We start from the raw sequence: 17730 nt of genomic DNA, 5'->3' as shown, positions 1-17730 counted from the left end.
ACACACACACAGTCCAGTATAGTACACACACACACAGTGCAGCACAGACACACAGTCCAGTATAGTACAGATACACAGTCCAGTATAGTACAGACACACAGTCCTGTATAGTACACACACACAGTCCAGTATAGTTCACACACACAGTGCAGCACAGACACACAGTCCAGTATAGTACAGACACACAGTCCAGTATAGTACAGTCACACAGCAGTATAGTACACACACACAGTCCAGTATAGTACAGACACACAGTCCAGTATAGTACAGTCACACAGCAGTATAGTACAGACACACAGTCCAGTATAGTACAGACACACAGTCCAGTATAGTACAGACACACAGCAGTATAGTACAGACACACAGTCCAGTATAGTACAGACACACAGTCCAGTACAGCACAGACACACAGTCCAGTATAGTACACACACACAGTCCAGTATAGTACACACACACAGTCCAGTATAGTACACACAGTGCAGTATAGTACAGTCACACAGCAGTATAGTACAGACACACAGTGCAGTATAGTACAGTCACACAGTCCAGTATAGTACAGACACACAGTCCAGTACAGCACAGACACACAGTCCAGTATAGTACAGACACACAGTCCAGTATAGTACAGACACACAGTCCAGTATAGTACACACACACACAGTGCAGCACAGACACACAGTCCAGTATAGTACAGACACACAGTCCAGTACAGCACAGACACACAGTCCAGTATAGTACAGACACACAGTCCAGTATAGTACAGACACACAGTCCAGTATAGTACAGTCACACAGCAGTATAGTACACACACACAGTCCAGTATAGTACAGACACACAGTCCAGTATAGTACAGACACACAGTCCAGTACAGCACAGACACACAGTGCAGTATAGTACAGACACACAGTCCAGTATAGTACAGTCATACAGCAGTATAGTACAGACACACAGTCCTGTATAGTACAGACACACAGTCCAGTTTAGTACAGTCACACAGTCCAGTATAGTTCACACACACAGTCCAGTATAGTACACACACACAGTCCAGTATAGTACAGGCACACAGTCCAGTATAGTACAGACACACAGTCCAGTTTAGTACAGTCACACAGCAGTATAGTACACACACACAGTCCAGTATAGTACAGACACACAGTCCAGTATAGTACAGACACACAGTCCAGTATAGTACACACACACAGTCCAGTATAGTACAGTCACACAGTCCAGTATAGTTCACACACACAGTCCAGTATAGTACACACACACAGTCCAGTATAGTACAGGCACACAGTCCAGTATAGTACAGACACACAGTCCAGTATAGTACACACACACAGTCCAGTACAGCACAGACAGTCAGCGGAGTGCAGATCCTCTTTGAATGTAAGTGCATTATTCTTTCTTTCAGTCTTACTTTGCTAAAGCTGTCAGTTATTTATAACGAGAGTGACTGACACCCTTCCCAATCATGACAGGAGCAACAGCTCCCACGAAAGCAGGTCCTTGGCCCTTCAGTTGGATATTATTTTGATCCAAAACCACATTTCTGTGGTTGATAGTTTAGTTATATACTGAATATACAGATAAATCCCAATCTAATCTATGACAATCAGGTAATGAGATCGGCTTATCCATTCAGTCCCAGTTTGGTTTTGAGACCAGGCCTACTCCATGCCAGGACCGCATGCTCATCCCTAGCAGCAGCTCTCATACCAGGTCTATTTCTGGGGATCGCACCTACTCCTCGCCCCGCAGAGTGAACCCACGATCTTCCGCCTGATGGCCTGTGGTCAGAATGAGACATCGTCAATAGGATGCCACAGCAACAGCGATTTAGGGAGATGGGGACAAACTCGTGTAGAGCGAGTGCAGCTGCAGAAGCAGAGCTTACGGGGGGAAACAAATTGGAATCCTGCTTTTAGTGTAATTTCCCCCCCACCCACTGATAGACAATGGGGGGAGGGTAATGTCTGGTTATGAATACTATGCAACAATCCTAACACTACACCTTCCTCTGCGCTGTTCAGTTGAGGTGGTGTTTGTTTGCTGCATCGCGGTCCGGAGCTCGACTTGATTAAGAGTGATGAAGTGTCAGACGTCTCACGATTAGTGATGTCACTCCTAGGATACAGCTCAGATCTGTTTAGAGTGACATCACAAGGACACAAGATCGGTTAATGTTAATCTGTTATTTATTTATTGTTAATACAAAAAGCTGTTCTGGAAAACCTGCTCTGGGGGTGTCTGTATTCCAGTGGAAACGTTGCTGCAATTGTTAACTGTTGCTTGTGTAAGAAAAAGCCTTTATAATCCCCAGATCAAATCACGTCTGTTTTTTCACAACTGTCCTTTTGCGAAAAGCTCAGGTTTAAAACAATTGTGCTGTGAAAATAAATAGATAAATAAATAAAAATAAAGCATACAAACCTCTTTAATATTACATAATGGGACATACTGTACAATACAATATATTGCCACACATATTTATTTTCTGTATTCGTAACCGCAGTGTATTTGTCTCTCCTCTCCCAGCAGAACCAGCAATGCAATTCTGGATGTCAGGCATTCATCACAGGCACTGAACAGAGGGTTTGGCTCTCATATCCGGGCCCCCTGTCACACTAACAGGCAGCAAAAGTCAATTGTTCCTGGAGATCAACCTGATTACATGGAATGGAAATGTTTCTGGGGGACTCTCACTGAGTTTGTGGTTTTAAGGCGCTGGTGGCATGGATTGCTGCTGTGAGTGTCTCCCTGTAGATCACACTCACACCGTCTCATTTCTCTCTCTCGTCAGTGGTTACCATTCTGCATATGCAAGCATAATCCGCAATCACTTCAGATCCGGATAGATTAGTTTAATTAGGATTTAATTGAAGAGCTCCGTAGGTGTCTGTATCTCGGCTGACCATATGGCTCTGTGATCCCAGGGACATTTTGAGACATGACTGTTGTTTTATTCTTAAATTTTTTATTTCAATGTTCCTTAAACTGAAATAAATGAAGTGTTGAACTGGTCTGCCTTTGCTAAGACAAATGTTGACTCCTAAATGCAGTGTGAGCGGAATAAAGTCACCCAGAGGAGCTGGCTCAGACTTGTCTTTCAGCGGGGTCTGTGGCCCTGCCGGTGCTATAACAGGTCCTGCCGAGTCAGGGTGTGCTCAGTTTCATGTCGGGTGTTGTGCGGCAGAAATGGGTCCGTGTCAGACAGAAATGGCTCATTGCTTTTCACTCATTTGTGTATTTGTTAACTTCATGGCACAATTGCCAGTTTTGTTTTCCTGTTATCGTCTATCTGGGGCAAATTGGGTGCAAACAGGTTATTTAACAGCAGCCCATAGGAATGCAAGAGAGCATGAAGGTCAGTGGAAATAACATCACAGCCAGGTCACCCACTGTCACAATCCCTCTGTGTGATTTCTGGCCAAGTTACCTTGCAATGCTTCAGCCGGTTCATGCGAAACTTGGTGAACTCTTTAGATCCTACGACAGTAAGGGCTGGGAGGAGAGTGAGGATGGCCCAAACCATTATGCTGAGTCATGTACGACTTATTGTATAATAGATATGTACTGGATTCCCTACAATCCTGCAAGCTGGGGCTCTGTATCCTGTTCCTCCTGATGAACCTACAGCTAAAGGGTTCTGCCGGGTAGGAATCCATTAAAATGTGTTACTTCAAATGCTACTGCCACCACAACTTCCACCACCACCACCACGACTACAACAGCTCTGACGGATGCTATTTCTAAAGTTCGTTGAGACTGAATTACTGATGCAAGGGGATTTTCTTTTGGTTCCAGAATAGCTTTGAGCCCAGAGACAGCAGGTCAGATCAGACTGTTTTTTAATTCTAAACATAATCCTGCACCTCACTTTTATATTTTGCAGTACAAGAACAAGGCAGAACAAAAGTGAAGGGAACTGTTGAACAAAGACTGTTCTTTTGTGATAATGTTTGGCACCAACAAACAGATGCCACCATTATGGAGTTTGTAAGAACACTTAGTGACACTAAAAAGAATTAGAAAATGGCACCAATTCATCCTGTAAACACCAATTAACTCAGTTCTGTGCAGTTGTGTTTCTCTCTCATGCCATCTATCACGTTGTGCATTAAATTGACATCTGCAATTTCAGCTCTCTGGGTCCTAATTTAATTCCACTCTCAGGACATTCATCTTGTGAGGCAGAATTAAACAGCGCATATTAAAAGTTAATATGATGTCAACTGGATTTCTTGTTCTTTTCTTTTTTCACAAGTTCAGCTGCTTTGTTTTTGCTCCTCCTGATGTTCAGTTTATGAGTTTCCAGGGAATCATTTCCATCACAGATCTGATTTAGATATGATAAGCCTAGTTAAACCAGCCCTGCTATTACAAATGGTTCCCATCAGTCACATATGGGGGGAGGCACTTTGACCGTGATGGGTGTTTTTCAGCAAATGCAAAGCGGGTGTGAGTTCAACTGCTCCCCTTTGGAAAGCTTTAACTTGCCTGGCTCAGGAAAGACCAGGGCTAGCTCGTGAAGGGGTTAATGCTTCATACATGGCCGCAGCATAGGGGATTATTCCTGTGCTCAGCTGAAAACAATCACAGGTTAATCTTGGATGCGCCCATGCCCGAAATAACCTATAACTGTGATTCTCCCTTTTTTATAGGCAAATCCATCAGTTCCTCTGTCTTATATAAGTCTCGGTTCTTCCAGCGCATAATAATAACCTTGATGTTACTGTTCAGTAAAATCCCCTGCAGAGCAAGTCAGACTTGTAATTGTGACTGTCTCCTGGTAAAGCTGTCCCCTTCACCCACTAATGTAACATCGCAAACGTTGTTCAGTCATCCAGGCCATTTCTCACAGCACTGTTGAAAGGGCAATCGCTGTCCCAAAATACTTAATTTTCCACTAACATGCTAATACTAATAATGACAGGGAAGCACTTGCGTTCTAACAGGCATAGTCCAGTCTCGATGGTTGCTCTGAAATATTCAGAATCTAGATTGACTGCCAAGAAAGCACAAGAAACCGCTAGGATATTTTCAACTATTTTCAAACCTGACCATATCACGCTGTAATTAAAGCATGGTCGTTATGCTGAACTCAGAGCGCATTAACATCTCATACCTGTGAGCTTTTCAGCGGTTATCAATGGCACCCTCTGCTGTTCAGAGCCATTTTATTACTGCATGACTGTTGATCTTGTGAATGAGGACAAAACCAGACGTCGTCAATATGATGTTTCAAACAAGCCTCCATCACTGAGCGTTAAAAAAAGCTTCAATATCTTGAGGAAGAGAAGATCTTTTAACATTGTTTAGCAGTGGAGACGCTGTACTGAAATTAGATCATGTTTCATTGCTCTCGGAATTAGAACATCAGTAAAGTGTAGATTTCAATCGACAGGTACGCAGATATAGGGACACAAATGGGTTTGGATGGTTCATATTGTCTCTTATTTACAAAAAGTCCAGATTAAATGCATATTGTCATTTCCAACTGTTTTCTCCTGTGAAATGCGACTGTCTAATGATTTGCTATTTGAATGATCAGTCTTATTCAAAGTGAACAACAGTGCTATAGGGCTTTGTCTGTTTGGATCCAGGACACTGCATATTTGGCAGGATTCAAGATGCACCTAACAAGTCTTGCAATTGGAGGGCAAATGTCTAATCTTTGAACCTCCGTGAAGTTAATTCCTTATTCCTTTTTGTTTAATTAATGGTTACTTATTCCTTATACCTTATTTAAAAAAAAAGTTAGTGGTTACTTATTACTTATTTTATATTTTTTCCTCATTCCTTATTTTTGTTTCCCTGTTCTTCACAAAATATGGTTCAGAAATAAGAAATCAAGAACCATTGCTTATTTTGTTGAATAACTGAAAACAGGAATATGAAATATAAAATAAAAAATAAAAGACAGGGAAATTTTTTTAAATAAGTAATAATTACTTATTTTTCGAAAAATCTGAAATAAAGAATAAGTAATAAGTAATGCGCAAGAAAGACCTAGGAATTTGAATGAAAAAGGCAAACCGAATGTTAGGGTATATTGTCAAAAGTGTAGAATTTAAAACAAGGGAAGTAATGTTAATGTCATGGGTGACAGTGAACACTGAGCCCAAAACCAAATCCACCCATGTATTATGGCGAGATGGGGACCCACCCGTATTCTCCGTGCAGGTTGGGCTAGATCTCAGTGCATACACCACAGGCCTCAGGAAGTCAAATGCAAAGAATGTTTGTTACAGGTCGACAATACATTCCAGAGCAAGGGGGCAACTAGCAGGGCACAAAGTCTGCTTAATCACTAAAATACAATGTTAAAATGCCTTTAATAGAATAGGGCATTCATTACGAAAACACATACAAAAGCTAAAAGAATACAAAAATAATCTATACTAAATCCTAATCTAAAATCCCTAAAATACAATACAGAAAATAGCAGCAGATCTGTGCAAAACCCAGCAATCAAAATAAAGGAAAGTAAATAGTCCCGATCCACTGTCGAAAGTAAGAAAAGCGAAAATCTCGTCTCAGGCAGGGGGCACAGATGCTCCGGTACCGCACTCCTCTTAAGTTGGACCTGCTCGTTGATCCTTTCTTCCAGGAAAGAAGAGAGAGAGAAAGAAATAGAAGGGCTCAGTGGGGGAAACACATAAGCTCAGGTAAATGCTGCTCACACACACACACTCTGAAGACAAATTGATTCCTTACCCTTGTACTGACCTGGAGTGCTGTGTGCCACGGAGGAATCTCACTACACCAGCCCTGTAAGGTAAGTCCCAATTTACCGAAATCAAGATCCACTGTCAATATGAACCCTCTTCCTTATTATGTCTATCAGGTGTAGACACAAGCAGCACTCGGAGAGCAGAGTCAAGCACAAGAAGTTCCTGACGCAACAGTCCACCGCAGGAGCCCTCCTCCACACACGGATAATTAGACTCTTAACCGGCTGGTACCCTCACTGCTGGTCTGTTCGTAATCTGCAGCCCAACCCTGCTGCCCTCTCTGAGTCCTATCTCCCTGCTGCCCTCTCTCCATCTGACCAGGGCAGGCTTTTATACAGGAAGTCCATGTTAAGTGCGAACAGGTGTAGTGGCCGTGAATGAAGGGTGGGGTGCCGTTTAGTGAAAGAGGTGCGCTACATTGGCTGTAAGTGTCCCGTACAATCAAAGCAACACACATGAATGTGAAGTGAAAACAGTAAACCAATCAGTGATAATAGAGAATAAAGCAATAATAATAAAAGAAAAACAATCAAAACACAATTAAAGAAACATAATATGTGAAAATTAAGAGAAAACACACAGAAACCCTGGTACCTTCTGAACCTCTTCACCCTGGAACAGAGGAGACTATATGGGGACTTGATTCAAGTCTTCAAAACCATGAAAAGCATCGACCACATCAAACCAGAGGAGCTTTTCCAGCAGGGACACACGCACCCGGGGACACAAATGGAAATTGGGCTTCAAGGCATTCACGACAGAAAACAGGAGACACTTCTTCACACAATCTGAACAAACTCCCCAGCGATGTGGCTGAAGAGACAATTTGGAAACATTCAAAAACAGACTGGATAGGATCCTTGGATCACTTAGTTATTAATGGACACCAAACGAGCACAATGGAGCGAATGGCTTCCTCTCGGTTGTAAACTTTCTTATGTTTCTATGCAATCATTACTTCTTTTTTCGAAAAAACACTAATTAAATAAAAAAATAAGAAAACATTACTTGTTTTGCAGAAAAACTGAAACAGTGAGAAACTATGAAAATAAGTAATCATTACTTATTTTTTAAGAAATCAGAAATAAGTAACCATTACTTATTTTGTGAAAAATAAGGAATAAGGAATAAGGAATCAACTTAATCAAGAAGTAATCTACAATATGCGTCTGTGTGTATTTTCTAACTCTGGATCTCCAGTGTGTTGTGTTCCTGGAAAAGTTATGGTTCCCCTGACAGCTGTTTTTGCTGTGTGTCACACTGCTTCAGTCAGGACAAGTCATGTGATTATGGAAAGAGTATTGACAATTACTATTATTTTAAAAATACTTGTGTCTTTGGCCTCAAATTGAAGGGGCCCCTGCAGCTGGTAATTTGGTAATATTCGTATGTCTGACCAGTGTCCAGCTGTGTGCAGGAGGCTGTGAAGGGGGAGGTGAATTCAAACGCAGGGCAGAGGGCACTGTTTTGGGTGGGTTTTAATAAGCCGGCCTCGCCATTCATTGAGTGTTCTCCTTCTGTGGTAGCCAATGGGCTTAGTCTCTCTGTGTGATTCAATGTATTTCCTGCCTGACCCATCGCTTTGCGTAATTTCTGTTGAGTGTGGACATTCGATTCATCAGTCACCTGCTTGAAAATGTCCAAGATCTCCACTGATTCATTAGACCAGAGTGTGACATCACCGTTCTGCACACAAATTGTCAATACAGCAGTCTGGGTCAAAGATTGAGTGGACCTGTAATGTGGATTTGTGACATTCACGGTTGGCATCCTGTTAAACATCCCAAATTGTTGAATGAGGTAGAATGTTTAGAAAAAACAAATGATGATTTGGTGGTCATCACCAAGTTACTTCTTTAAGCAATAGCGTCCAGTATTAATCAATATCTATAACATTCAGGTTTCTGTATTTCTTAAGACCATCACAACATAAGACCAACAGAGCTCAAAACTCAATCTGGACTCTGTATTTTCCCACTGTGTTTGTTGCCTGTTCCCATAACAAAGGGTTATCATATTCATCTGTCATGTTGTTGTCGACCTGCACTAGCCTTACACTTACATTTTATTCACTGCAATATGTAGATTAATTTATATAGTGATGGTGTTGGCCTTGCGATATTGTGTATACATAATAACCATTAAGTGTTTTGTCTGTTTCATAGTGATAATAGTAGCAATAAGATGATGGTGATGTATAGGTTGTAGGGCTTGTATTCGCTCACCGTGTTGCCTCACTGCTGCCACAAGAAGTGCAGTCTATTTCTCATCAGAAGTAAAAGAGTGGAATCCACTTTCCCGCAACCTCGAATGGAGGAAGTTCTATAAATGGGAATTATATCTTTTAGTTTCCCCATCTAGCCAGATGGCAAAGAGATCACATCAGAGATCCTCGATCCCTGATTAGGAACCTCTGAATGGGTTGTTTCTTTGAGGTGAGCTGACAAGCTGCAGCCACCTCCAGTGGGAGATCGATTAGCACGTCTCCGGGTGGGAGATAACGACGGTTCGCAGGAAACCTGTGTAGTTAAAGGGAAAAATGGTAATGGGTTGGGAGGAAGGAGTCGGGTATCGCTCAGGTAAGTGGGTGTCAAACTCTGTTGCTGATTTGCGTGGTGCAGGGGATAAATACACTGCCCGGAGATGGCAGGATCATCGACGAGAGACGAGCATTGCTGTAAAGATGAGGACCTGCAAGCCAGTTCTCACCCTCCTGCCCGTGCTGCTGGCAGCTCTGCTGTCTGGAATAGGTGAGCCGGCTTTCAAGTGTGCTTTCTTTATTTTCTGAATGTGTCGCATGCCAGAGCAAAAGCTCCCAGTACAGAACATCCGTCTCTTGTCCTCCATCTCTCTCTGTCTTGTCCTTCTGCTTCGGGCCATACGGACAACTCCAAAGCACTGCAGACATCATTGATTCTCAGACATTGCAAAATTCAGTTCGGTCTGGGCTTTTCAATCTCAAAATTAGTTGGGGTTTACCTACGGTGATGTACAGTCATCACATGATATACACCTCTGACAGAGGGGAAAGTACGGTATTCAATATAAGTCCTAATTGATGTCGATTCAATTAAGAGATGATGCAAGATTCTGATAAGGGGTAGATCAAGTAAAAGCAGGATGGTGGTGAGGAGGGGATCAGAGCAGCATGCTTACCAGCAATGTAGTGACGTAGTTTATCAAAGTGAGAAGTCCTATCGTATCTCTCCAGACTTTAATGACCGCCCCCCGTTCTCTCTCCCCAGCTGCTAGATCTCTCCTTGACAACTCGGAGGAGCTGAATGGAGAGCAGCTGTTCCATCAGAGGGAACTGGGTAAGTTTCAGTGAGACGTGGCATTTGCCAGTGAGACGGGTTCATGTTCCAGTGTGGTTTAGAGGCATGAGGTGGTAATCCAGTTAACACTGTTCGAGCCGGCCACGGGGTCGTGTGTAGCTCTGGTGTTGGGCTCTGGATCTGTGTGAAAAGAGAGGAGTGTAAGGCAAATAGAACTGGAAGGCATTCAGTTTGTCACACCATGCAGACAGTCAATAGTGCACCTTCTTCTCTCTGTGTTTGGGAGGAAAATGAGATGAAGGAGGCTTTATTTACAGTCTTGCCCTGCTTAGGCAATACTTTATAAAAAAAACACCCCCTCCCACCATGATGCTTACTCACAATCACAATGATGGGTTTCAGAAGCAGCGGACTTAAACGATGACCTGGAGGAACCTGAAGATCAGAAACCCAGAGTGCAAGGAAAGAGAGAAGAGGGTAAGAATAAAGAGAGAGAGAGAGAAAGCGTGGTTCACTTTTCTCTGTACTGTTTGTTTCAAGTGAATCAATGATGTGTCTCACTGTGCTTTCTTGGCTCTGGGGGGCAGGGAGAGAAGGGGTTGGGAAAGAGAAAGTATGGTAAGAGAGTCTGGTCCAGTATTCTCTGTACTGCTCTGTAACTGCGTTTCTGTCTGTTTTTTTAAGTGCATCAATGCTGTGTCTCACTGTGCTTTCTTGGTTGGGTTTAGATTCAGAGGACTACAATGAATACAATGACATTGGGGAGCATGGAGAGAAGGGGCTGGAAAAGAGAGAGTATGGTAAGTGTGCTAGAGAGAGAGAGCAAGAGATAGAGAGAGCGAGAGAGGTGGACCTTATGGGCTTATTATGATTGTGGTCCTTCTTGTTGATCCTAAAGTAGTACTGCAGGTTTGTCAATACCTTTCAGGATGCTGAACACATGACTTAACCCCCCTGACAATCTCTTGATGAAGGTGTTGTTGAACCTGTCTGTGTAGCTCATACCTCATTTGGCCAGAAGTCATCCTGTGCTCTTTTAATATTGATGGCAGGTGTAAACACTGGCCTAAATAACGGTGTCTTGCCCATAAACTGTGCAGTTTGAACTTCCCTTCACCACGCTTTGCTGACTGTTACAGAAGCAGAGTCAGCTGACAGTGAGGCACGCAGAGTGGTAGACGAGAGAGAAATAAGTAAGTACAGCATTGAGAAAGAGGCTGGGGTGGGCTGGGGTGGGCTTGGTAGGGGGCAGGGGTGGGGAGAACCAACCTCCTACCAGCTTGTCTTTAGCAGTTATACCTTCTAACATTCACAGCAAATGGCCTGAGAATTGCTCACGCATGGTGAAGAGATTTAAAGCTTGGTATTGGTTCCAAAGTAGAGATGTATATGTTTTTTGCACATTGGCATGACTTTTCCCAGCCTGTAAAAATGGCCTATAAGACCCATTACACTCACACCCCTGAATCACTGGCTGAATTGTATGTGGAGCTCAGCCTACCGCCCCAGTAGCCACTAGACTCTGTTCTAGATGCTCCTCTCCAAAGCAGATGAACTATTCAATCACAGTGTTGGATGTTTCCTTAGAATACCAGTAGTCTTTGTACGTTGTATTAGTCTTGTTCTTGTTCGTCTTATTCTTACTAATATATTTATTTATTACCACAAAAAACGTTTCCATTCTCAGTGCAGCTTTATAAACTGACGGCCTTGTTTTAATTGACAGCTGACCCTGCGCTGGGGAAGAGAGCGAACAGTGAGTATCTTTGGAGTCCCAATTGCTTCTTTTGTCTTTTCTCATTGAACTCATTTAACACTGGATGCACTGTGGTTTCACAGCTAAAATAGTGAAATATTAATCAGTAACGTACAATCTTATGGTTATGTTGATTTATACAAGATAGGACTCCCCCCCAATGGTAAATTAATGATCTCTCCACAGCTGACTCTGAGGTGGTCCTGACATACTCCAACGTGATGAAAAGGGAGGACCTGGCTAAAAGATTTTACCGCAGTGAGTGTCAGTCGCACAACACTAAGCTAAAAAGGGAGCACACACTAACACAACTTCTCACAATACAATGATTCAATACTATACTGTTTACTGTACATTTTGTATCACACCATAGCCGCTAGGTGTTGCATCTTTGCAGAAACTGTAGTTTCACCACGTATGTATTCACAATACATTATACTTATCATTAGAAACATTATAGTCAACAAGAAGAATTTATTCTGGAGTTGAACCCAAAGTCTTGGAAATGATGATGATGATGATGATGATTATAAAAGCCTTCGTGACTCTGGGAAAGGGAGAGTAAAGAATCCTAGTCAGGGCAGAAATTAATCCTGCTGTTTTCTGAATAATATCTCACACTCTCGTTTCTTCTCATCCTCACAGCCCACTGCTGTAAGTATCTTTTTTTCTGCCCTTGTTTTTGTTTGTTTAAAACGAGTCTTCACTGAGAGTATCCTATGAAACTGTCTCTAACATCTGTACCTTCTCTTTACAGACCGCAGCATCTGCATTCGTTGTAAGTCAATCTCTCATCTTTTTACTTTTACCTAAGGTCATAAAGTCATCAAATGCTAATGTTCATTACTTGACCTATTTATTACCCTGATCTGTGCTCATCAATCTATTCAGATGTCTGGTGTTCAGTATCCACCACAGACGAAGTGAAAATCTAAGATATTATATTATTGTTAAATCAATAATAACTCCACTTCTGAGAATTGAGAAGACTATCCCCCAGTTTTGTTTTCTGAAATGTCTGTTGGTGTTGTCATTGTTCATGGAATTATATTTATGTACAAACTGCCTCCCATCCCAGGCAATTCAAAAGGCTAGGATTTGCAGTGTGTCAACCCTAAACCTAACCTATTTTTTAAATGTTTGTTTTAATTTATTTTCACAGCGGGCTGCTACTATGGTAAGCTTCAATTTAATTCATCCTCGCTTTGTCTCTTGGTCCCAGTAAAGCAGATTTTACAGATCCTCCTTGAAATCCTCAGTTCATGAGTATCTATAACAATTTGTCAGTCACTCGAGCTCAAGTCCTGAGTCGGCCGGTTCTGTGTCTACGAACCCATTCCAAGATCTGTAAACATCTGACAAAACTGACTCGTTTTAAGGGCTCCTGGGGACTATCTATCCAAGGGATCGAGCATAACTGCTCAATTTCCTTCTCATCATAAACATCCCATAGTCTGGGTTACAGCTCTTTACGAGTCCATAAAGAAGTATGCCTTCTACAGTCTGAGAGCTCAGGTCCAGCAGGAATTCTTTGCCACTTCATGTGAGGAAACTGACATTGATAACTGGAGTGGATTGTTGCTTCGATTGCGCAAAGCTTGTTATCAGTAGAAGAGCCAGGTCTTAATGTTGACATCTTTTCTTTCTCTTTGTTCTTGCTGTAGGTAGACACTACGGCTACTACAACTTCTACCGCTACCGCTATGGCAGACGCTACTGCAGGCGTTGTGAGTACACCCTTCACTCCTGCTCCTTTGACACAAATACACATATGAAAGATGAGACGATTCACTCGATTACAATGAAATGCAAAGCCAAAATCTGATCCAGTGTCTAATGCCAGTGCTCTGATTTGTTCCCAGATTTCCAGGCCTACTGGTGCACACGATGCATTTACTACTGAGGTGGGAACGGGCGGAGGACCGCACTGTGCACGGCAACGGATGAGCCTTTTCAGCCGGTGCAGCTCGGCACACTTCATCTCCGACGTTCTTTCCACAATTCTCAATGTTAATGCTGGCCATTTATTTACTTTCACAAGCTCAAGCCCCACACAACACCTCCCAGCTCTGACAACTCTGTGAGAGAAGCTGTTTTCTCGTACGCCGTTTCCTTGCCATTTAGGTGGACCAGTTTGTCCAGAAGTTAATATTAATAGACCTGACGCAATCATTGAAAGTTGCATGGGGACTATTTTGTATTTATTTCTGGTTGTACTAACATCAGGTGCTTGTATTTAAGTGGACATAAAGAAAAGTTGTTTGGAGTCATTTCTGCAGAGTTACAACAATTTATTTACAGTACAGTTCACAGCTGGAAACACCTGTCTTGAGACCAACTTCTACTCACTATCATTACACCTAATGTTATCAGAGTTTGGGTAATGCACGTATACATGTCCTTCCTATGTAGATATCATCGGTGTGTGACCACATTTCCTATAAAAATAACAGAATACTGTGCAGCACAACTGTAAAAGGCTTGGGATAAATTCTGCTACTGCTTTGCTTTATCACTTCAAAATAAATAAACTATTAAGCATTAAGAGTTGTCTGGTCATTCTCTGGTGAAACAATATAATCCTTCCCCCTTCCTTACCAGACGTCTGTAAGTTTACAGTGGAAAACATTTCTGCCTCCACAAAGGAAGAAAGAAAAGAACAATCTTTAAAAATATATCACAACAGTATCTCTGTTTGAGCATACTGGTAAGTCATGCCACAAACATAGTTTAAAAGGTAGATCAATAAAAAGTCCTGCACCCACATTCTCATGCACTACCACTTATTATAACATGTAAGTAAAGCATTCATACACATAATTAAACTATAGATCACAAAGTCCATCTGAAGAACATCTTACTTTGGTAATATAATTTTTAGAAGTATTTTGTGTTTGCGGCTCTCTATCCATATGGGTCTCTCTGCCCGCCTGTATGTTACCGTTGTATTATTTTACAACACAGTAGGAATGGTCTATTAAAGTGAAAAGACTGGAATTTCGTTTTTCAATCAATATGTTTCCAGATGTTTTCAGAACAAGGAGCAAAAATAATGCAGTTTCACAGGGGAATGCGCATCAGGTGTTAAAATCGGATGAGCTTGTGACAGACCCCCCACCCTAGCTTCAAGACAACACTTACACTGGCTGTGTTTGCATGTCAGTATTAGCTGCACTTCAAGTGACAAATCTGAATATGGGAGGCTGAATTACACAGCAGCGGTGTTTCATAGACAAGTCCCGGGATGCTTGGCTTATTTAACTTATATATTTACTTTTCACACGAACAGAAACAGCCCTTGGACTGTAAAGGAGCCTGGATATACATAACACACAATCCTTGGATGCAATGAACTTGAGTTCAAGCAATGTGTTCACACAGGCGAAGCCAGTGTTTATATCTGAACCTGCATCTGTATTTATTGTTGGCCTTTTGCTCCACAGAGACGGTGACGATGGGGCTGATTCCTCCTGGCTGTAGGGCTTTTCTGAGGATCTGAGTCTCGTCTCTCTGTGGCCCCACCCACGTGGAGCCTTGATGATGATATTCATGTTCACCCAGTGGCTTCAGCCCATGGAGATGAAGAGCAGGGGCAGAGACAAGAAGCAGGGGAAAAGTGACAGGAGTTGACAGGAGCTGCACAGACACAAAAAACAAAAGCATACCTGACAGTTTAATTCTTCACCAATTCCCTGCCACTGGGATCGTGACCAAATCCCAGAATAAGAAGAAGAGTCAGAGAGCAGTCCTGAGTTCTGCATTACAAGTGGCTGCATTACTAAGGTATAGTAAACATCTTCCATTTAATTAATTTATTTTTTTGATGATTTTTATCAGACTGTTTTGCATCTAACTGGGAGCTGAGGCTTTTGCAGTGGAGGAGAGATTTGGAGGGTCATTTAAAAGCTCTGTTAGTGACAGGTTGGGAGTTTTGTGTGGAAAGCATGTGAGCGACTGTCAGAGCATGTGTCTTTTGTGAAGCTGCAGTGAATACAACAGGAGTGTGAATGGTGTGCCGGAAGGCAATGACTGTAAAAGGACTGGTTGCTTTCATGGTCAGTGGGTTCTTGCATGTGATATAAGAGTGTTATTTTAAACAAGCGTCCATTACTGTACATTAAAAAAGCTTCAGTATCTTGAGAAGGAGATGATGATTTACATTTTTTGTAGTAGTTCTGAAATTGTTTTTTTTTACTGTTGTTCTTAGAACGAGAACAACAGTAAAGTGTAGATTTCAATAGACAGGTACACAGATACAGTGACACAGACACAGGGACACAAATGTTTTTGGATGGCTCAAATTGTCTTTTAAATGATTTTTCCCAGAAAGTCCATTTCTGAATATTTTCTCCTGTGAAATGCAACTGTCTCATGATTTGTCATGCGTAGTGTTGGTCTTATTCAAAGTGAACAAAAGTGCTATGATAGACTTTATCTGTATTTATCCTTACCGTGTATGGTAACACTTTACAATAATGGGCATTCATTCCTCATAGGAAATAACATGAATAAGTCATGATTTTAAAATAATTGTCTGTAAACATGAAGTGCATGTGATTATTAGCTTGTAAATAAGATGATTCTTTACAATAAAACGTATCTTGGCATAACGCCAATTATTACAAGACAAAATACATTTTAAAATTCAAAATTGTTTTGAATCCATACATTTTGTTTGCTTTTATTCATATAGCCAGTCCCGATTTGTACATGTGGTTAACACCATTTGTTGCAAAGGAATTACACATGAATTCACAAGGAACATACTGGAGAAAAGAAGACCCTTAATAACCATGAATCATAATGAATTCAGACCCTCTTATTCGGTTGCCAGGGGGTTGTGAAAAACATGAATTAATGTGTGAAGACACCATGTTGTACTATCATAATTCATGAGGAATTAATGCCCATTATTGTAAAGTGTTACCCTGTGGATTTGGCAAGACTCATGATGCACCTAATACATCTTGCAATAATTAATCTTTGATAGGTGTCTGTGTGTAACTCTGAATTTCTGGTCAGTTGTGTTCCTGGAAATGTTATGGTCACCCTGACCTTGTTCCATACCCCTGCAGCTCTTAGTGGTTAATGGTTAGAGAGGACCATTCTTGAAAATGTATCCACCCCCACTTACACATCAATCAAATGTAGATGGTGGTAAAAAAAGAAGAAAAGACAAGAGAGAGAAAGGAGAAAAAATAGGATATCCCTGGATGGCTGCTATAGATTACCTGGAAGTCATACAAAAACTGAGGCAGTTATGTATCCATTAACTGTATAGTGGTTACTGTGGTCGGGCAAAATAAATCGTGCCGGCTACACAGATTTGTTTTTTGCTAAGATGACTTATGTGATCATGTAACGATTTCCATGCTGTGAAAATTCAAATAAATATTCCAAAAACACTATACACATACATATATACCGCCCTCCTGGTCCACTCACCTCCTTGACTTCCTCCTCTCCCCTCTCCCCTCCTCTCTGTCCTACCATCCTCCTGGGAGACTTCAACATCCACCTCTCCAACCCATCCCATTCTGCTGGACTTCTTCCTCTCCTCCACTCTTTTAAATTCTCTCTCTCCCAATCTCCCCCCACTCACAGGGCAGGCCGCCAGCTAGACCTCATCTTCTCTAGAGGCTGCTCCCCTGCTACACTCTCCGTGACACCCCTGGAGATCTCAGACCACCACTTCATCTCCTTCTCCCTTTCCCTCCCCTCCCTCCCCTCCATCCCCACCCCATCCACTTCCTCTGTCACCTTTCGCTGTAATCTCCGGTCAGTCTCCTCCTCCACCCTTGCCTCCACTGCCTCACTCTCTTACCTTCCATTGACTGTGCTACCTCCTCTTTGTTCTCCTCCCTCACCTCCTCCCTTGATTCTCTCTGCCCTCTCATGTCTCATCCTGTCCGTCCTTCCCCTCCTCAGCCTTGGATCTCTTCCATTCTCCGCTCAACCCGATCCA

The sequence above is a fragment of the Amia ocellicauda genome, chromosome 7 (assembly GCF_036373705.1).
Source record: "Amia ocellicauda isolate fAmiCal2 chromosome 7, fAmiCal2.hap1, whole genome shotgun sequence".
NCBI lineage: Eukaryota > Metazoa > Chordata > Actinopteri > Amiiformes > Amiidae > Amia > Amia ocellicauda.
Note: the sequence above shows the minus strand (reverse complement) of the source record.